Source organism: Oryctolagus cuniculus, chromosome 12 (genome assembly GCF_051225735.1).
Source record: "Oryctolagus cuniculus isolate XC-2025 breed Fujian yellow rabbit chromosome 12, ASM5122573v1, whole genome shotgun sequence".
Classification (NCBI taxonomy): Eukaryota; Metazoa; Chordata; class Mammalia; order Lagomorpha; family Leporidae; genus Oryctolagus; species Oryctolagus cuniculus.
This window is the reverse complement of record NC_142878.1, coordinates 4,023,680-4,043,304: the sequence shown is the minus strand read 5'-3', so window position 1 is coordinate 4,043,304 and position 19,625 is coordinate 4,023,680. Positions and strand designations below refer to the sequence as shown.

Genomic DNA, 19,625 nt, shown 5'->3' with positions numbered 1-19,625 from the left:
TAAACACTTCATAATTCTATTTTCCACAAACATTTTTGAAATCCCCCTGTATACTCCAACAAATATTTAAGTAATTAACTATAAATAGCTTTATGAACTACTTTTTCACTTACCCCACCTGGATTAGATTATTCTTTTCAATAAGTACACATGTACTTCATTTTGCTAATCACTGTAGGGTAACTAGTTTTTGTTTTGTTTTTGTTTTTGTTTTGACAGGCAGAGTGGACAGTGAGAGAGAGAGACAGAGAGAAAGTCTTCCTTTGCCATTGGTTCACCCCCCCAATGGCTGCTGCGGCCGGTGCACCGCACTGATCCAAAGCCAGGAGCCAGGTGATTCTCCTGGTCTCCCATGTGGGTGCAGGGCCCAGGCACTTGGGCCATCCTCCACAGCACTCCTGGACCACAGCAGAGAGCTGGACTGGAAGAGGAGCAACCGGGACAGAATCCGGCGCCCCAACCGGGACTAGAACCCAGGGTGCCGGCGCTGCAGGCAGAGGATTAGCCTATTGAGCCGCGGCGCCGGCCTGGTAACTAGTTACTAATAGACCATAACTTACCTACAATAGTGGATATTTTATATGACTCTCCATTGTTTTATTATTTTGAACATTGCTGAAATGCACATGTCATTTTTACCCAATTATGTAGTAATATTCTGACATACATTCTTCATTATTTGTTTATTTGAGAAACAGACAGACAGGGAAACAGGTTCACTCCCCAGAAGCTTACAGTGGCTGGCAGACCGAAGCAGGAACGCTGAGAACTTAATCGAGGTCTCCCACAGGGGTGGAAGAAACTCAATCAGTTGAGCTTCACCACTGCCTCCCCAGGCCTGCACTGGCGAGAAGCTGCATGGGGAGTCAGAGCCCGGAATGCAGCCCAGGAACTTGGATATGGGACGTGGGCATCTTATCCACTGGGAGATGCCAACCTGGGAGAATATTTTCAATGTAAGAGGATGCAGGTGCTTTTCAGAGCCTTTGATCAAAGGACGTATCCATCCATCCATCTCCATATTTCTCTCCAAAGAAATGGCACAGACATGTGCTTCTTCACGTACTGGAAGAGTTGGCTGAAGTCTCCCGTGTTCTTGAGTCGTGCGGCCAGCATACCCGTGTGCGAAGAACCATCAGGCTGTCTTCTCTGTGACCAGTCGGTTACTAGTTGGCCTGTTCGATAGTGGTCAGCGCCATTAATCTTGGGTATGAAACCATGGTCTTGGGCAGAAAATCAAAATTTGAATGTTATAAAGGACTTGAAATTCTTAATAAAACGAAATAAGTTAATACCAAATAACAGTTCCTAATCTATTTGCAGAACAAAAATCACTTTAGCAAAAAGTGAAAATAATATTCCCTTTAGGTGATCTTGTAAAGCAGATACATTTACATCCTACGCCCTCGGAAGTACGCCTGGCCTGAGTGTTCTTGAGCCCTGGCCTGTCTCTCTCCTGGGACAGGACCTCAACCTGGCAATTTTAGGCTCCATTTTCAGTCCCACCTTTCTTAAATGTTTGTCTGGAGTAAGCATGGTCACCCCTCCTATTTTCCAGGTTCAACATACCTGAGCTATCTTTAATACATGAAAATAACTGCAATTCTCTCTGCTACTGCTGATTTCTGTTTCCATGAAATAATAGACCGGCTTTAGTCGCTTCTCAGCCTTTTGGCTGAGATCAAGGGTAACAACAGGCCGGCTTCCTCCGCTCCTCTGTACATGAGGCGGTTACTGGTTTCCTTGCACCTGGGTTTCTCCCGTTTCTCATTCACTTGCTATTTTATGACTAATTAACTTCCCCACGTTATAACCCTGACTCAGCCTGTGCTCATATCAAATACTGTAAATGACTCCTGACTGCTTACTGGAATGAGCCCACATATGCTGCCCTGGCATCACATGCCTGGCTACTGGCATCCAGTTTAGCTGCCCAGCGATGCTGCCTCACTCCCTCTGGTTTCTCCTCCTCATATGTTCCTCTTTCTGGCTCTGTGTGTTGTTTCCACTCTGAAGATTGGCCCCTGTTGGTCCTTGTCCAGGATACTCTTCCAGCTCTTCTAGTCCCTCGTTTTCAACCCATGGACCACTCTTAGGGTTTTGTTGAGGATTCAATTCAAAAGAGGCAAGAGACCTTTCGCTGGTGAATTCATTTCAATTCTATTTAGCCCTTTGGGTATTGTCTCAGTCTGTTTTCCATTGCTATAATAAAGTACCTGAGACCAGGAAATATAAAAAGACGAGTCTCATTGAGCTCAGGATTCTGGTGGCCTTAAAATCCAAACAGCACAGCACTGGCCTCTCGCGAGAGTTGCTGGCTGTGTCACAACGGGGCAGAGAAGTCGACGGGGAGGCAGGTGCACTCAGAGGAGGTGCATACAGCAGGTGCCTAGGCTTGCTTGCACATCACTCCCACCGGTGATAACCCAGCCCCATGAGAGCTGGCACCCCTGTGATACAGCATTAGTCCATCTTAAACCCATACTCACTTCTTTCACAAACCCCATCCTCTCAATACAAGTCAGTTGGAGAATTAAGTACGAACATGACTTTTGATGGGGAAAAACCACACTCACACCATAGCAGGCATTATGAATTTTCTTACATCACCCCTGTGGATAGTTGGCTCAGTGGTTAGGGAATCTTTTCCAGTTATCCAGTGTTCAATAGAGAAGTTGTTTTAAAATAGCTGTTGGGTATCATGAAGATAGGAAAAATACACAGGGAATTCAGTAGGCTAGAATTGATTAGTACATGCTTTGATGTTTAAAGATTTTTAAATGACTTTCTTTCACAGTCAGTAAAATTCAAGTCACATTGGATACTCCAAATTATACCATCAAGTATTATATTCCCAGGGCCGACATTGTGGCATAGCAGGTAAAACCACTGACTGAAGGGTTGGCATCCCATATGGGTGCCAATTCGTGTCCTGGCTGCTCCACTTCTGATCTAGCTCCCTGCTAATGGCCTGGGAAAGCAGTGGCAGATGGCCCAAGTCCTTGGGCTCCTTCTACCCAAGTGGGAGAACTGGAAGGAGCTCCTGGCTTCAATCTGGCCCATCCCCAGCTATTGTGGCCATCTGGGGAGTGAACCATCTGATGAATGATCTCTCTCTGTGTCTCCCTCTCTCTGTAGCTCTGACTTTCAAATAAATAAATAAGGGTATTATATACCCTTAGAAGTCCCAGAATCTGGAAAGTGACATTAATTTTTCACAAGACAACTTGACTCTATGATACACACTTATCCTTCCAAATGGCTTTTTCCAAAGACTAGTGCCTGTAGCAATTGAGAAGGCTGTTAAAAATGGTACCCTCCACTCCACTAATTGGCTGGCCTCACCCGTGGTGAACACTGGCTTTTCTGAAAGAGAGATTTTTAAAAATTTCTTATTTAAAAATTTCTTTTAGTATGTTGCCCAAGTTCTCACTTCTTGAGCACTCTAGCTTTCATAAATGGCATCCTCTGAGGTGAATGGGTCTAAGGGCAAAGTAACGCCTCCTATTGATCAAGCCATCCCCGAGCCACAGGAGGAAAGGTTGATAAGACAATTACAGGGTTTATTTATGATGCAGAGTTTCTAGCTTCTGTATTTTACTCTAATTTTGAAGTACCTTAAAAATGCATCTCTTCCGGGTAATTTCAATCTCTACCATTCAGTAGAATTGACTTCCTCTTTTTTTAAGATGTATATATTTATTTATTTGAAATGCAGAGCTACAGAAGGAGAGAGAGAGAGCGCACTTCCATTATCTGGTTCACATCCAAGATGGCTGCAGCAGCTGGAGCTGAGCCCATTGGAAGCCAGGAGCCAGGAGTCAGGATCTTCTTCTGGGTTTCTCCCATGGATGAAGGGGCCCAAGCACTTAGTCCATCTTCTGCTGCTTTCCCAAGTGCACTAGCAGGGAGCTGGATTGGAAATGGAGCAACTGGGGCTCGAACCAGCACCCATATGGGATGCAGACACCACAGGCAACAGCCTAACCCACTGCACCACAGCACCAGCCCCTGCTTCCTCCATTTTCAAGGCAGCGAATTGAATAAGAATCTCCAGTCTCAGAATAATTGATTGTGTGCCTACGATATCACTTTAAGCTGAGACCAAGCCAGACACTCAACTCCACAAAACCTCCGGCAGTCCCCCTTTCCCTGAGGTCCAGCCCATGCATAACTTGCCAGCCCCTCTCACAGGCCATCCCAGTAAGCCTTTCCATTCTTATATTTCAACCAAAGAATCCCAACTCGCAATGCCGGGCTGTGACATCTGGCTGAATCCCGTAAGCAGCTGAGAACCATTGCCAACGTTTGACATGGCGAGGAGCTGAGTCAGAGTCGTGACTCAGGGGTAGGGGGGTGAGCCGGAGTCTCCACGTGGGCAGCGTCCCTTTGGGATCCCTTTGTTCCACACTTCCAGAGCTCTGATTCCAGTATTCTAAGCCCCACTGGCCCTTCAAGGACCACAGTTAGTGCATGAAGCAGTTCCAGGTTGGTTCACCTCAGAGAGACAAATCATTCCCTTTTCAGACATGCTGTGACACAGGTTGTCTGAGCCGGCCCTGTAGCATTCAATTCGCTATTGCTTTGCTATAGATCACTGTCTTACATGATCATTTAATGGGTTTTTAGTGCATGTTAGCTGTTTCCTCAATTAGATTATAAACTTCTTGAGACACGTGATTAAATTGTACACGTCTTTGGAACTAAGTGACAAATTTACATAACCTGTTTACTGTAGATAGGCTGTCAATGTTTGGCAAATATCATCAATGCATAATGAAGTTGAATTTGGGAGATGAAGGGTGCTCAGATCCCTCTGGCTCCCTCTAGTGATGCACAAAATATAACACCTAACAGCACATTCTTGTTCTATCCCAAGTGTTGAGAATTTTACAGCCTTGTAGAGGTGACACAGAGAACCCAGCTACACACAACGCATGATCATCATAATTATTACAGCCTAAGTGCACCAATCTCTTGTATACCAAGAGCTACTAAGGGCATTGTGTGATATCCCAAACTAACCTGCCCAGGAACCAAGGGAGAGGCACAGGCTCCAGTTGCAGCTGAGGAGGCTAAGCAGAGTCACGTCAGCGTACCTGTGCAGGGACACACAAGCTTCTTCCCACTTTAGACCGAGCAGTTAGAGCGTGCGCATGCGTTCGCTGAGACACCTGAGCATTTGGGCTGCTTAGCTGATGCATTTGTCCCCCTCTCACTGCAGTAGGCAAGCAGGGAGTCGGGAAGGAGGAGCTGGCGTTTGCCAGCACTGCCTGCAGCCCTGCTTGCATGGCCCCAAACCTAACCCCTCTTCTCTGCACATGCGAGCCTGCTTCCACGCACCACCCAAGTTCCCGCTACCGTGGGCAGCCCCAATGCCTGTTCTGTCCATTGCTCGACACTCCTTCCCCCATTCTTTCTTTCTTTAAGTTTTCAATCAGAAAGGTTCTTTATAAGAAACAATGACATCAGGTAAAAATACAAAATATTGTGCAATTATGGCAAGATTTTTAAAAATATCTACACATTTGCCCCCCCCCATACAAGACAGACCTGAGCAACCCTCTATTCCCTCTTGTAGTGGAAAACTGCAGCTTCTTGAAGTTTCACTGTCTGGGATCAGAACCACCTACACATGTCCAACATGGCTGCAAGCTACGCTCCCACAATGACCTGTATTTCATTACAGTGACCCTGAGCAGCACTGCCACTCCCACCACGTACCTGGTGCCATGACACTTCCAGGATTTCCCAGTAAAGAGCAAGGAAATGGGTGGTGCTCAATCCCCACCCCCAAACTCTGCCTCTTCTGAATATTCAATGAAGCCCCTTCCAAGACACCACACACTGTGTGCCAGGTCACAGAAAGGAGCAGCCTGAGCCTTGCTGAGTGCAGTCCTTTCTTGAGTTTGCTTGCAGGCCTTTCTGAATGTGTGCTTTTGCTTTGCAAAGAAACAGGCCTTGCTTCTCTGCTAACCCTTATCTATACTTTCTCCTTGAATTTCTTCTTGCATTGGAGGAAAGAGCCGGGACCAGCCACCACACCATGCTACTGTGTGTCTTAACCCAGAATGTGTGGCTTTGACAAACGCATGGGCATAGCATGCAGTACTTGGTTCACTTTGAAAAAAAAAATGGGACAACTGCATATGGCAAAGGAGAAAGGCAGAAAAGAACTCATTCAAAAGGTAAAACTAGGCCCCCATTTCCAGAAGAGATAGCTACATCAGAATCTGTCTTATTTGCAATTGCCTTGCCTATAATTTGACTTAGTTAATAATTAAATGATTTACATAGTAACAACATGTGTACTTTCTCATCTGTTAGGATCATAACCTAAATTGAATTAAAATTAAATGGTGCCATTTAAAGTGGGACATAGTATTTAATGCTAACATTGATATTGATCCCATATAATGGGGAGAAGAAACCAAATCAATAAACAGAATAAAGCACATAAATAAAAATAAAATTTTAATTCACATTCTTTCATACCTTCTTGCAGGGAAGTAACCTAGGTGGTTGGGCTTTTTGTGAATAATGGAATATTTTCAATGTAAAAATGTTTTGGAATACATTGCCCCTAGCTAGACAGCACCAATATTTTTTAAACACTCTAAAAGACATGCATCCTCTCTCTTTCCTGAGTACGCATTAGTATTAACAAGAGGCATATGGTTCCTATTAGCACTGAGAGAAGAGATCTACCTTAGGAATTACGGGGAAAGTTGAATTGCAGGCCATGCCTCCCGCCTCACAGGCATTTGTAGTCACACTAATCTCCAGCAGGTCTCTCCCTCTCTCACCCCCCTTCCTTCCTTCCTGCTCCTCCTCCTCAAAGTGAAATCAATCATGTAAAATGTGCTCCACCGTATTTAGGTCATGCAAGCCATATGGAATGCGAGATTGAGCGTGTGAATGTGTGTGTGAGAAAGAGCCCATGTGTGTGCGCACATGTGTGAGAGAGCACGAGCATGTGTGTGCACACGTGCATGTATGTGAGTTTGTGTGCATATGTGTGCATGTATGTGAGGATGTGTGCATTGTGTGATGTGTGTGCGTGTGTGTGAGAGCACATGGGTGCATGTGTGTGTGAGAGAGAGAGCATGTGTGTGTGCATGTGTGTGAGATAGTATGTGAGAGAGAGCACATGGGTGCATGGGTGCGTGTGTGAGAGACCGTGTGCATGTGAGTATGTGAGAGTGCATGTGTGTGCGGGTGAGTAGTGTGTGTGTGTGTGAGAGAGAGAGAGAGAGAGAGAGGGAGAGAACAGTCCTTGGCAATGGGCCCCCGTTGCCCCCCACGGCACCATTCCATGTACTGTGAGAAGGAGATCGGTGTTCCAGCTTCCCCATGGAATTGGAAAACCACTCATAGGGATTATCCAGGCACTCAAGGAGCAGGGAAAAAGTAAATGATTTCTCGTTTTAGAAAATAACAAAGTGGGCTTTGAAGGGCTGAATGAGAGGTGTGTGTGTTGGGTGTGGGGTGAGGCATGGCCAGCGGCTGCCATGGACTATAACGTGAGTGAAAAGCAGAGTGGGAGTGTCCCGAGCCCGGAGGGTGAGCAGAGCGCCAGACACACAGCCCGTTCCTGCCAGTCACTTCTCTGGCGCTCCTGAGCCTCCGCCCCTCTCCTTGAACAAGTGCTCTGTCACCCCAGGGCTGGGTGGGGACTCAACTCCACAAGCCCCCGGCAGGAAGAGCTCTCTGCGGGGAGTGCACCCTCTTTCGGTACTTTCAGCTGCCTTGGGAAGGCTCCCAGCCTGTCACCTGCTCAAAATATCTGTGTGCAGCCACCTGTCCTCACACAACCGCATATCCTGTTGGGAAGCCGCCGGTCCGCCTGCACTAATGAAATGAAGGCTTTGTCAGCTACGTCTTGGCCCTGGAGCAGGAAGGGAGTCAAATATGTCAACCCTGACGCTCCCCACGGAGGTGCTGGGTTCCTTTCATTGCCAAAGGGGGAAGATCAAGTTTGGTGACAGATCTGATTTCCTCCTGGTCCTGGATGGTGAAGTGCAAACATCGCCTGCCTAACATGGTTTGGGTTGAGATTTTTAGCCTTTACGGCAATGCAAAAGTCATACCCACTTAGTGGAAACCGTACCTCAAAAAGCGAATTTTGGATATTTTCCTGGACTAGCAGATGTAGTTCGATCCCTTCCATGATGCCTGGCAGCCTCAGTGAGCGCAGCTCTCCAGTGAGCTCCGTGGATGCAGGCAGGAGTGGGAGCTGCAGCGGGTGTGGGGCAACGGACGCTCCGCAGTGCACCGAGCCGCTGAGTAAGGGCGCTCAGGGCATTAGGTCATGGCAGAAAACGTGAGATTTATGATATTTTCAACTTACAACAGGGTTATTGGGAGGCTACCCTGCCTAATTTCAGGATTATCTCCCATTTAAAAAAGAACAAAGAAAATGTCAACTGATCTCACATTTTTGGCAAAACAAGCATATAACTTTAGAAAGGCAAAATGTTCTGAGAAAATGCCCCGCATGAAGCACCTGTGTCTTCAAAGCTGAAGTCTGGAAGAAGTTGGTCGTGGCTCAAGGTTAAACAAAGCCAGTGACACTAAGGCAGAGGTCTGGTCGAGAGCAAAGACCTCTCCGGGAGCCCACAGGAAAGTATCGCTGTGGGCCCGTGACTGTACATGGTGGGAACCAGAGGCCGCCAGCAGAGTGATGAAATCACGCTGACTGCACACTCCTGCTTCCTAGGCCTCGGGGGCCGGGCGTGGAGGGTCGTGGATGGGCTGGGCAAGCGGCTGAAAGAATGGGAGATCCCGCACAGTGAGGGCACGTGCTGCAGATCAGGGAACTTCCCACAAAGTAGGTGGAAATGCAAGCTGCCAGGGCAACGTGGAGCAGGGGCCTGGTAAGGAGTCCCGCTTCTGCCATGGGAGCTGTCACACGCCCAGCTCTGCACATCGTGCCGGGAGAAGCGCTCGTGAGTTACAGTCCTCGGCACTGGTGATCTCTGCAGGCAACCTTCAACACTGCAGCAGCACGAAGCCAAGAGTCCAGTGGAGTGTCAGGGAAAGAGCAGTGGCGGCTGTTGGCCGAAGGCCGCCGAGCTCCTGCAAAGTGCTTTCTGTTGTGTGTGGTCCTCAGCCGTGGTCTCAAACTTCTAAGACAGCGACTTCCAGTCTTCAGATGAGGCACCGTCCCGGTGCTGTCCTCAGGTGAGAAACAGGCCTGGTGACATTAAGGACTGCATCCAAGTGAGCACAACTGGTGAGCGATAGAGCCGATTTTGACCCAAATCTGGCTGAGTCCAGAGCTTATTTCTCAGCATCACAGCAAACTTCAAAGGAAATGAAAACTCCCTTTGCAATGACTTTTCTAATCCAACGCTCCAAACCATGCTCTGTGCAATGCTAACATAAGGATTTATTTCCCCAATTTCATTGTCATTAAGCAGATGTACATATCTTTTCATCCTTTGGTGCCTTTTCAGAGATTCAAATATACATCACTTAAATATCTCAGACTCCTTATAAAAATAAATAAATCTCTTTAATTCCACTTAACTGAGCTTCGGGATGTAATTTTTGAAATTATCTTTTGACCAAGACACCTTTAAGTTTCTGGATCGGCAATCAACCCAATATTCTTTAAGAAACACTGTTCTGAAAACCAACACAACACTTTCGGTAGTGCCCTCATTGGGCCAATTTTTTTTTCTTTTTAATATTTTATTTATTTGAGAGGTAGGGTTATAGACAGAGAGAGGGAGAGATAGAGAGAAAGGTCTTCCATCTGCTGGTTCACTCCCTAAGTGGCTGTGACAGCTGGAGCTGGGCCAGGCTGAAGCCAGGGGCCAGGAGCTTCTTCTGGGTCTCCCGCATGGGTACAGGGGCTTGAGCACTTGGGCCAACTTCTACTGCTTTCCCAGGCCATAGCAGAGAGCTGGATTGGAAGAGGAGTAGCTGGGACTAGAACTGGCACTCACATGCATTGCTGGCACTGCAGGTGGAGGCTTAGCCCACTGCACCACAGCCCCAGCCCCTGGGCTGATTCTAACAATGGGTTACCAATACTCATGACTGTAAACTCACGTCCAGTTGGAGAAGAACTCTTTTCAACTAAAGAAGAGGCTTTGGTTCCGAGGAGAACACTGATGTGAAACACGCTTTGTTTTAGACTTTGATGGACGGATCAGATCCTACCTCTGCCTTTCTCTGGTAGGCAGCTTGAACAACACTCCACGGAGAACTGGTCTGTATGCGGAGAATAAAGAACCCTACTCAACAGAACGGTTGTGACCACTGGACGACTTGATAGTAAGCCGGCTGAAATTCGGCAAACCAGGAAGATCTCTGTCCGTATTTTGACCTCGCTGATCCCAAGCTCTCTTAATTTTTGTTACTGTAACTTTGCTTGTGTTTGTATAAAGCAAACTGCAGTAGAAAGACACGAATGGACTGAGATTTCGAGATCACATTGCTCAGACGAGCAAGTCGCTGTGGTCTCTATGGGCTCCGACTGATGCATCATAAGGTCAGTCACACAGCTCTTTAATCACAGTCGTTATTTGTCTAAACCAAGTTGTATCATCAGGCCTAATGCTCAAACACTAGACTTGAGGAAACCTCACACTAACAGGGAACAGAGTATTATTATTACCAATTGGTCTTCATTAGAAAATTCTAGATAATCACTAGTTTGAATTCTGTGCAGTTATCTTTGTGGGTCAAGAATGGAGGAACATCAGCTTTTCCCATGGTTCCTCCTTAAAAATCCCTGTCTGGGCTGGCGCTGTGGCTCACTAGGCTAATCCTCCACCTGCGGCGCCGGCACCCCAGGTTCTAGTCCCGGTCGGGGCGCCGGATTCTGTCCCGGTTGCTCCTCTTCCAGTCCAGCTCTCTGCTGTGGCCCGGGAGGGCAGTGGAGGATGGCCCAGGTCCTTGGGCCCTGCACCCACATGGGGCCCTGCACCTGGCTTCTGGCTTCGGATCAGCGCAGTGCGCCTGCCACAGTGCACCAGCCATAGTGGTCACACGGCGCGGGGGGGACCAATGGAAGGAAGACCTTTCTCTCTGTCTCTGTCTCTCTCTCACTGTCTAACTCTGCCTGTCAAAAAAAAAAAAGAAGCCCTGTCTGAATTTCCTTTGAAGGATGGATGGTGCCCAGGTCCTCCACCACAACTTTTGGGGTAAGTAGACACTTAGGGGAAATCACAATGCAATGGTCCTATTAAAACCTACAGATTGTCTTTCGTCATGGAATTCTGATAAGGGACACGTGACTGATCGTGAGCTGGCGCCTCGTGGGAGAAATCCCCGTGTTTTCTCAAGAACGTGGAAGCAGCCCGAGTTCCTGCCAACAGGGAAGGCTGAGCAGGACGCGCGTGGACTTGGTCCTGCAGTGATAGGCGCTGAGTACATACTGCCTGATGAGAGCAGCTGTAACACCAGCAAGGGTGCTGCAGGCATTCCCCAGAAGTCCAAACCTCCTCACGCGTTTGATGCTGTCCACACCAATCCTTGTGAATCAAGATTCCAAGTCCCCACTGTACCTACTGTAATCACAGAAAACTGTTTAACCTTTCTGTGTAGGATTCCCATATTTCAAATGGAAATACAGGCCCGGTACCAAATCAAATGAGTTTTGTATGATTTCATACCTAGTACATGGTGGGAATGAACTTTATATTCCGGGCACAATGATACAATTTCAATGACTTTCTTAACCAATGCAACCAAATTGCAACCTTGTTTTGTTCCCATATACAGTATTCTTCAAACAAAAGGCAAGCGTCTTGCAGCGGCCCTGTTACTCACTGGCAGTCCAGAATGTGGGAAAGTGAAGGAATTGTGGTTTTCTGGTTAGTCATATGCCATGTCTTATTCCATTTTGTGGTTCTCTAACAAAACACCTGAGGCTGGGTGATTTCTGGAGCAAACGAGCGTATTTGACTCATAGTTTTGGGGGCCAAGACTGATGGTCCTGTCTGGCCCCAGGTGAGGGCCTCTTGCTGCATCACATCCTAGCAGATGGCATCACAGGGTGGCAGGGGGTGCAGGACAGAGAGGCCACCCTGCGGAGTGGGAGCAAGAGACAGGAGAGAAGCCAGGCTTGCGCTTTGCTAACAACACACCCCTCGGGGACCAGTACACACCATCAAGACCAAACTGAATCTGCTGAGATCAGCACTAATCTCTTCATGAGAGCTTCAGTCACCTCTATGGGGTCCTGCCTCTTAAGGCCCCACTGCTTCTCAAAGTCATTGCCTTGGTGACCAAGCTTCCAGGACAGGAACCTTAAGGAGACAAACCATAGCATGCGGCATGTGGCACAGCATGACCAACACGGCCGTTTGTCCAGCACCTGTTCTCTGCAGATACGCAGACACGGGCATGCAATGAAGTATGGCATGTCAGAAGAACTGCATCATCAAGTCCACGGGGCACTGAGAAAAACAGAAGTGGTAAAGTGCGCAAGCCATGAATCAAGAAAGTATCTCGAATGGCAGGCTGGGAGCTGGGCCTTAGTTGTCACAGGAGTGGGACAGACCCCAGAGAACTTGTGGAGGACCAAGCTGGGCAGTCACGTGGTCCGATGTTTGCAATATCTCTGACTAGGGGAGAGCAGCCCGGAAGAGCATGGACACTGGGATTTCTCACTTGTGTGGCTGTTTTTTTTTAACTTGAATGGAAGGAAAGAGGATAATGACTAAGACAGAAAGGGAATGTGAGGAGGGGACTCCAGGGCTGTTTAAGCAGTTGAGGCAAGAGGGGTGCTAGGGCCAACGCTGTGGCTCACTAGGCTAATCCTCCGCCTAGCGGCGCCGGCACACCAGGTTCTAGTCCAGGTCGGGGCGCCGGGTTCTGTCCCGGTTGCCCCTCTTCCAGGCCAGCTCTCTGCTGTGGCCCGGGAAGGCAGTGGAGGATGGCCCAGGTGCTTGGGCCCTGCACCCCATAGGAGACCAGGATAAATACCTGGCTCCTGCCATCGGATCAGCGTGGTGCACCGGCCGCAGCACGCCAGCCGCAGCGGCCATTGGAGGGTGAACCAACGGCAAAAGGAAGACCTTTCTCTCTCTCTCTCTCACTGCCCACTCCGTCTGTCTGTCAAAAAAAAAAAAAAAAAAAAAAAAAAAAAAAAAAAAAGAGGGGTGCTGGAAGAGTGTTATGGCAAAGAGTATTTTCCAAAGATCAAATAGTATTCCATGAGCGCCTCCGTCCTCATCCACCCACCCCATCACCCCCGACGCCCAGCTTACAAGGATGGGTGAGCTTTACCCACAGCCTCCTGGTGTCTCTTAGAACCTTGCCCGCCATGGTCTTAGAAGCCCAAGACACATGGAGCAAGCATGTGCAGATTCCACAGTTAAAAATCCCAGCTGAGCTCAACCTTTTGAGTCATCCTAGCCCATGTTCCCAACCTGGGAGTGAGAAAGCTTCCACGTGACCCCAGTCTGGCTGTTCTTGTCCCCTGAGTCATTCCCCCTTCTCATCAACCGAGTCCCACACACTGCAGAGCAGGACGAGTCTGTCCCCATAACACTCTTTAAATTCCTGATTCACTTGCAAACGGTTATCTATCATTTCTTTCCTCCAAGGGCCAGAGTAGAGAAGTCAGAAACAAATGGAAAATGGACTTAATGGGGGAGGGATCCACGGATCCCAGAGTTTATTTTGCTATGAGGATGAACACTGGTGTGGAAACGCTCATCTCAGAGTTGATGGAATACCAGCAGCCAGGCCCATGGCTGGCACCATCCATCATGAAAGAGAGAGTGGAGCCATCTCCTTACAGTCATCCAGCCAGTGGATGTGAACAAAGAACCAGGAGCCCGGGGCAGGGCCAAGGGTCCCAGAAAGCAAGCGATGTCTACATTTTTAAACATAGGGAGGCATTTATCCCTCCACCTATTCATTTATAGATTATACACTTTTCACCTACGATCATTTTGGCAACACTCAGTAGGTTGAAATATTAAGTTCCCTTATTGAGTATCCCTTAACAAAACCTTTGGGAACAGAAAATTGTTTTAGACTTTGCATTTCTTTTTTTTAATTTTTGGAATACTTGCATATAAATAAACAGGTATCTTGAATATAGGACCCAAACCTAAGCCTTAAATTCACTTCTCATTCATACATACCTATCCGCATGATCTGAAGGTAATTTTATACAATATTGTTAGCACACCTGTGTTTTGACAGCCAGCTTGTCTTAGGAAATCAGATGTGGGATTTTCTATTCCTAGCATCATGCTGATATCATATTGATAGTAAAACATTGGACTTTGGAGCAGCTTAGATTTCAAAGTTTCAGACCAGGGATGCTCAATCAGTTCACGAGATTCCTTGAACTGGAATGGCCGGAGTGGTGGGAGGGAAAGCTGCAGGAAGGCAGGCAGCAACTGCACTCTGATCATTCTAGAAGGCTCCACACCCTCCCCAGTGCAGTGGGTGATTCCCAAGCTTTCCCATGTGGACATCTGTCATTGACTAAAGACACAAGTAGGTCCCCTGCGGAAAGCACTCTAAGTGAAAGGTGTTGTCTGTGTGGCTGATATGTAAGGGAAAGACAAAGAAACCTCTGTTAAGGAGAGCATGTTGGCTGGCGCCACGGCTCACTTGGCTAATCCTCTGCCTGCAGCACCAGCACTCTGGGTTCTAGTCCCGGTTGGGGCACCGGATTCTGTCCCGGTTGCCCCTCTTCCAGGCCAGCTCTCTGCTGTGGCCAGGGAGTGCAGTGGAGGATGGCCCAGGTGCTTGGGCCCTGCACCCCATGGGAGACCAGGAGAAGCACCTGGCTCCTGGCTTCGGATCAGCGTGATGGGCCGGCTGCAGCGCACCGGCCGCGGCGGCCATTGGAGGGTGAACCAACAGCAATGGAAGACCTTTCTGTCTCTCTCACTGTCCACTCTACCTGTCAAAAATAAATAAATAAATAAAAAAAAAAGGAGAGCACGTTTAGATCTTTCGGTAAAGCAAAATCTGCTTCCCACTTGTGTCTTCCTCGTCCTTCCCCAGAGCCATGTCCCTGACATCCCTGGGGGTCCCGCTCAGCCTTAGCTCATTTGTTCCTTCCCTGGGCGTTCATCAAGCGTGAGTGGAAAGAGACATCGTACCTGGTGCTACTTACATGCAGTCAGGTGGCACAGTCCCTGCCTCCCAGGAATCCTCATTTAATGGGAGAGACAGAGGCATTCGACCATGGCGAGGTGGTCCATTAGGTCTGTGATAAGAACACACAGGCCCCGGGGCCTATGGAAGCACAAAAGGTCGTCCAGCCGGGAGAGGGGTTCTGCCTGGAGAATGCAGAGGACAGAGCTGGGGAGGCAGTGATAGGAGAGGAGGGGAGTGGGCGACAGGGATCAGCACACGTGCAGGTGCTCTGGAGGGGAGAGGCAGGACAAGAGTGCTCCAGTCCCTGCAGATTCTCTCAGAGCACATCCAGGAGCCTCCATCACCTGACTGCACTTGGCAGGAGGTCTCCTGTAGCCCCTGCCTCCGTCAAAAGCTTTTCTGGGGTCAGCAGTCTGCTTCCTCACCTCGGGAAAGGCTGTGTCGCTTGTCTGAGTAGCCCCTGGGACCTAGCATATTGAATCAGCCTGCTCAGCTCTGCCTGCATTTACTGTCAATGAGCAACACCAGTGATCCAGCTGTTCAGCAACCTTGGTCCCCAAACCTGACTTCCAGCCGAAGCCATAATTAGAATAAATGTCCATCCCCACCGTGTTACCTTCATGGATCTCTCCTGGAACAATTGTTCCCACACAGTGGTGAGGCAGATCTTGACTGCGGCCCTGGATTGAACGTGGCTCTCTCTCTGCCAGCTGAGTGACCTGGAACACTTCCCACCTCTTTGAAGCTTACTGTCCACAGCTGTGAAACAGAGATGAGTGTAGATGAGATGGAAAGGAAAAACGAAGAAGTAGCTGTGTCTTACTGTAATCAACACTGATTCTAGTTCATCTTCAGGCTGGAAATCAAGTTTGCAGACCCTTGTTTTTGGGCAGCTGGATCGTTTGGTGCTGCCCATACCGAGCCTTTGCATTAGGGTTGGACTCACATTTAGTGTTTAACACAGGTTGGTTGCACCTCCTTGGCACATCCCTCCTCTTCTTCCCTTGGCGGATTCACCTGGAGGCATAACCGAGAGAGACCACTCCAGTAAGGCAGCTCTCTCACGGCTGAGGGCGCCACCTCCGGAGCCCAGCTCTGGGCTTGCAGTATGCACCCTCCCTGGTCTTCTCAGAGCAGAGCAGGGCTGGTTCCACATCCGGTTCGCAGGTGGCAGCTCCGAGACCATTTGCCCCACGCCACACAGCTGGGAAGGACTGGAGCTAGGAAGCAGTTTCACATGGGTCTCTGGGAACTGACCGCTTAGATTCAGAAATCCCATGAGCTATCTGTTAAAATGAGCCATTATTCAAAATTAAGTTATAAAGCTTCCAATTAAGTATATTAAAGCAAAGTAGAAAATTACGGAAACTCATCACTTTGTAACTACAATTCTCCCTTTTGCTGTATCTGTGCCGGGAGCCAGCCCTGGTGAAGTCTGGCTCACCACCTCTTGTTGTGTAAAGTGTTCCCGGGGGGAACAGCCGTGCCCATGCGTGGGAAACCCTGTCATGTCCCGGTGTTTACACACAGCTAGCTCACAAAGTTCATGGAAAATGAAGTGAAACGTGACTTTATTTCAGTGCAAAGCTTTTGGAAAGCGTTCTTGTGAGTGTAGGCAAGCTCCTTCAGTCAGTCTGATGGCGTCATTCATAGGACGGAGGCAGAGCACACGGAGCTGATTCAGGCCCCCTCCTAACTTGGCAAGTGTGATTTTGGGGAAGTGAGTTTTAACTGCTCTGTGCCTCAGTTTCCCTCTACACAATGGAGGACCAAACGAGAAATGGCAGCCAGAGATTTAGAAAATTCAAGGCACCAAAACAACAGGATCATCATTGGTCATTGTGGGTTGTTTTGCTGCGCAAGTAGGTCAGAGGTCACCGCAGGGCTTGCTGAGAACCTCGTAGAGAGCGCTAAGGGCTCACTGAAGTGTCCTGAGTGTGTGGCTCAGATCCAACTTTGTGCCATTGCCGCAGACCCAGGACTGTGGCAGGGTCGAGCTAGACTTGCGTAGGCACTGGTGGGACCCTTGGTTGGCGTTGGCTGGATAGAACCAGGTGTCTCTGGAGGCCTTTTCGGTGCCTCACTTATGACTGACATCGCGGGCACGATGACTGCAGGACTTCTTCTGAGCCTCTAGGCTCATGGCTGCTCAGTGACCTTGGCCTCAGGCATCTCCTGTTTTGCTGGAGAGGGATCACAGAGGGCAGAGGTCAATGGCAGCCAATGCCTCCCAGCAGGTGAGGAACACATGTGTGCAAAGTCAGTCCCGGGCCCAGCTGGTGCTAGTTTCCTCTTTCCACGTATGAGCCTACCAGGTCCTCCCATTTCTGGGTCTTGAAAAGTCGGAGGCTGCTTGGAGATCCCAAAAGAATTCCCAGGCAGAGCCACGGTGTGCCAGAACGGCTTTATCTCCCTTCGAGGGAGGCCATGCCTCTTGCTTTTCCTTTTATACTGTCTGCATACAGTGGGCTGGATAACCGGGGGGAGGAGTCCGGATCAGAAAGCTGCCGCTGTTCCGGATGTCAGTGGATGAACATTGGTTATGGAGCTGGGTGAAGAGGGGAAGAAACTGATAAAGTACAAACTCTTCACACTCGAGGGTAATTCTCACCAGAGAAACAGAAACCAGACATATTTTCTTGCCTTAGCTCTTGAGATCCAGCATGGATTGACAGTTTCTAAGATTGTCACAGGGAAACCCAGAGCCCCACCAGCCCCCTCCTAAGTCTTCTAATCCCCAATCTCATCCTCATGGACCGCTTCCATCTTTGCTTCCTCTGAAATATATAGATAGATAGATGGATGGATAGACAGATGGATAGATAGACAGACAGACAGACAGATGTTGAATTGGCTAGATAGATAGATAGATGGATAGATAGATAGATGGATAGATAAATAGATGGATAGATAGACAGACAGACAGATGTTGGATTGGCTAGATAGCTAGATAGATAGATATAGATAGATAGATAGATATTATTTTATATATTCTTATAGCAGAGACCAAAACTGGCCACATCAGTTCATTTCTTGCAAAGGATAACACGCTAGGATACAATCCCCAAAATGCCACCTCGGTACAGGCTGCCACTGTCCAGTCTACTGAAGGGAAGCTGACATTTGCAAGGCTCTGTCCAGGACATTATGCTGCAGTCAGCATGTGACTCTGTGGACCGAGGGCTCCGATGAAAAGGCAGGTTCTGGCTCAGGTACAGAGAGCGAAGGAAAGACGTTTTCTGCAGACAGAACGGGGGAAAGTGCCACTTTTCTCTTGCTTTCTGTTCCCTGTGAGCATCAGAGTGAGACTAGAAACCGCAGAATAGACACGGCTGCTGGGCAACCAGGCAATAGATTAAGAAGGTGACATTTTTGGATTTCCGGCAAGATGGCGGAATAGGAAGGGAGCACACTGATAGTCTGGGGAGAGATAGTTTAATAAAAGTGGAGATACTGCAGGTTCAAGGAAGAGTAGGGGAGGAAACAGCAGAAGAAACTCTTCCGGAACGCGTGACTCACAGCGGACCTGCATGGAGAGCGTGGGAGCCCACAGTTCGGGACATCAGCGGCAGACTCAACACACCAGCGCTGGAACACGAGGTGAGCCGAACCTCAATAGCCCGAGACACCGGCAGGCAAGCGGAGAGAGGAGACTAGAGGGAACGACCCCGGGGGGGGGGGGGGGAGTTCACAAGGCTAACTGGAAGAGAGAGAGAGAGAGAAAAAAAAAAAAGGGTGACTAGTACGGACACGGGTTTCTCTCTCTCCGCTCACCTCTCAAGGGCGAGCAAGACAAAGAGCAGGCGCCATCTTGGACATACGTCATAAGCAGAGCGACCTCAGGTCTGCACCGGCCCTGAGCATAGCAGAAAAACCTGACTCTGGGCGGGGCGAATTAACAGGAGATTAGGACCTAGTAAATTTGTGGTGCTACTGAACTGAGACTGTGAAAAAAGAGACGGTGGGGGAGAGAACTCACGGAATTCACGTGAGCACTCTCCAGAGACGCTACAATTCCGTAACTTTGGCAACCCAGTGGGAGGCTGAAGGAGAATTTGAGCCCACTCTGAGGGCTGAACAGATTCCCTATGGGGATCTTGGGAAAGAGCTTCCGATCTCTGGCCCTGTGGGTATATCATTTGCCTGCTAACTACCTCCAACTTCGTTCAGCTGTGTGGAATTACTTCCCTTTTGAATCAAAAAAAAAAAAAAAAAAGAAAGAAAGAGAGATTTACCACACCTAACCTGGGAGTGTCACCTTTGGCACACCAGAGCTCTCAGGCCACACCCATCTCAAGCCCTAAGGCTCCATCAAAAACAGATAGTCCACTTAATCTAGAGTCATAGTATAACAAGAAAAAGCACCACAGTGAAGAAACCAAATATCTCCAATATGCCAAATAACAAACGCAAAAACCGAGGTAATAAAAACAAGGAAGTCACCATGACGCCCTCAAATGAAAAAGACACCCCAATTCAAGATTATGAAGATGATGACATAGAAGAAATGCAAGAAGCAGATCTCAAAAAATTGATAAGAA

General features: G+C 48.5%; 2 long non-coding RNA genes across 2 annotated transcripts; both read right to left on the bottom strand.

Moving 5' to 3' along the window:
• Window positions 1-592: 592 nt before the first annotated feature.
• LOC138844519 (uncharacterized) lies at window positions 593-1,762 on the bottom strand. Its single transcript, XR_011380412.1, has 2 exons — window positions 1,570-1,762; window positions 593-1,223 (listed from the first exon to the last, which is right to left on the bottom strand). It is a non-coding gene; the product is annotated as an uncharacterized LOC138844519 (long non-coding RNA).
• Window positions 1,763-15,100: 13,338 nt separating this feature from the next.
• On the bottom strand, window positions 15,101-17,632 carry LOC149122918 (uncharacterized). The gene is made up of 3 exons (XR_016218665.1): window positions 16,031-17,632; window positions 15,701-15,843; window positions 15,101-15,266 (listed from the first exon to the last, which is right to left on the bottom strand). It is a non-coding gene; the product is annotated as an uncharacterized LOC149122918 (long non-coding RNA).
• Between the last annotated feature and the right edge of the window lie 1,993 nt (window positions 17,633-19,625).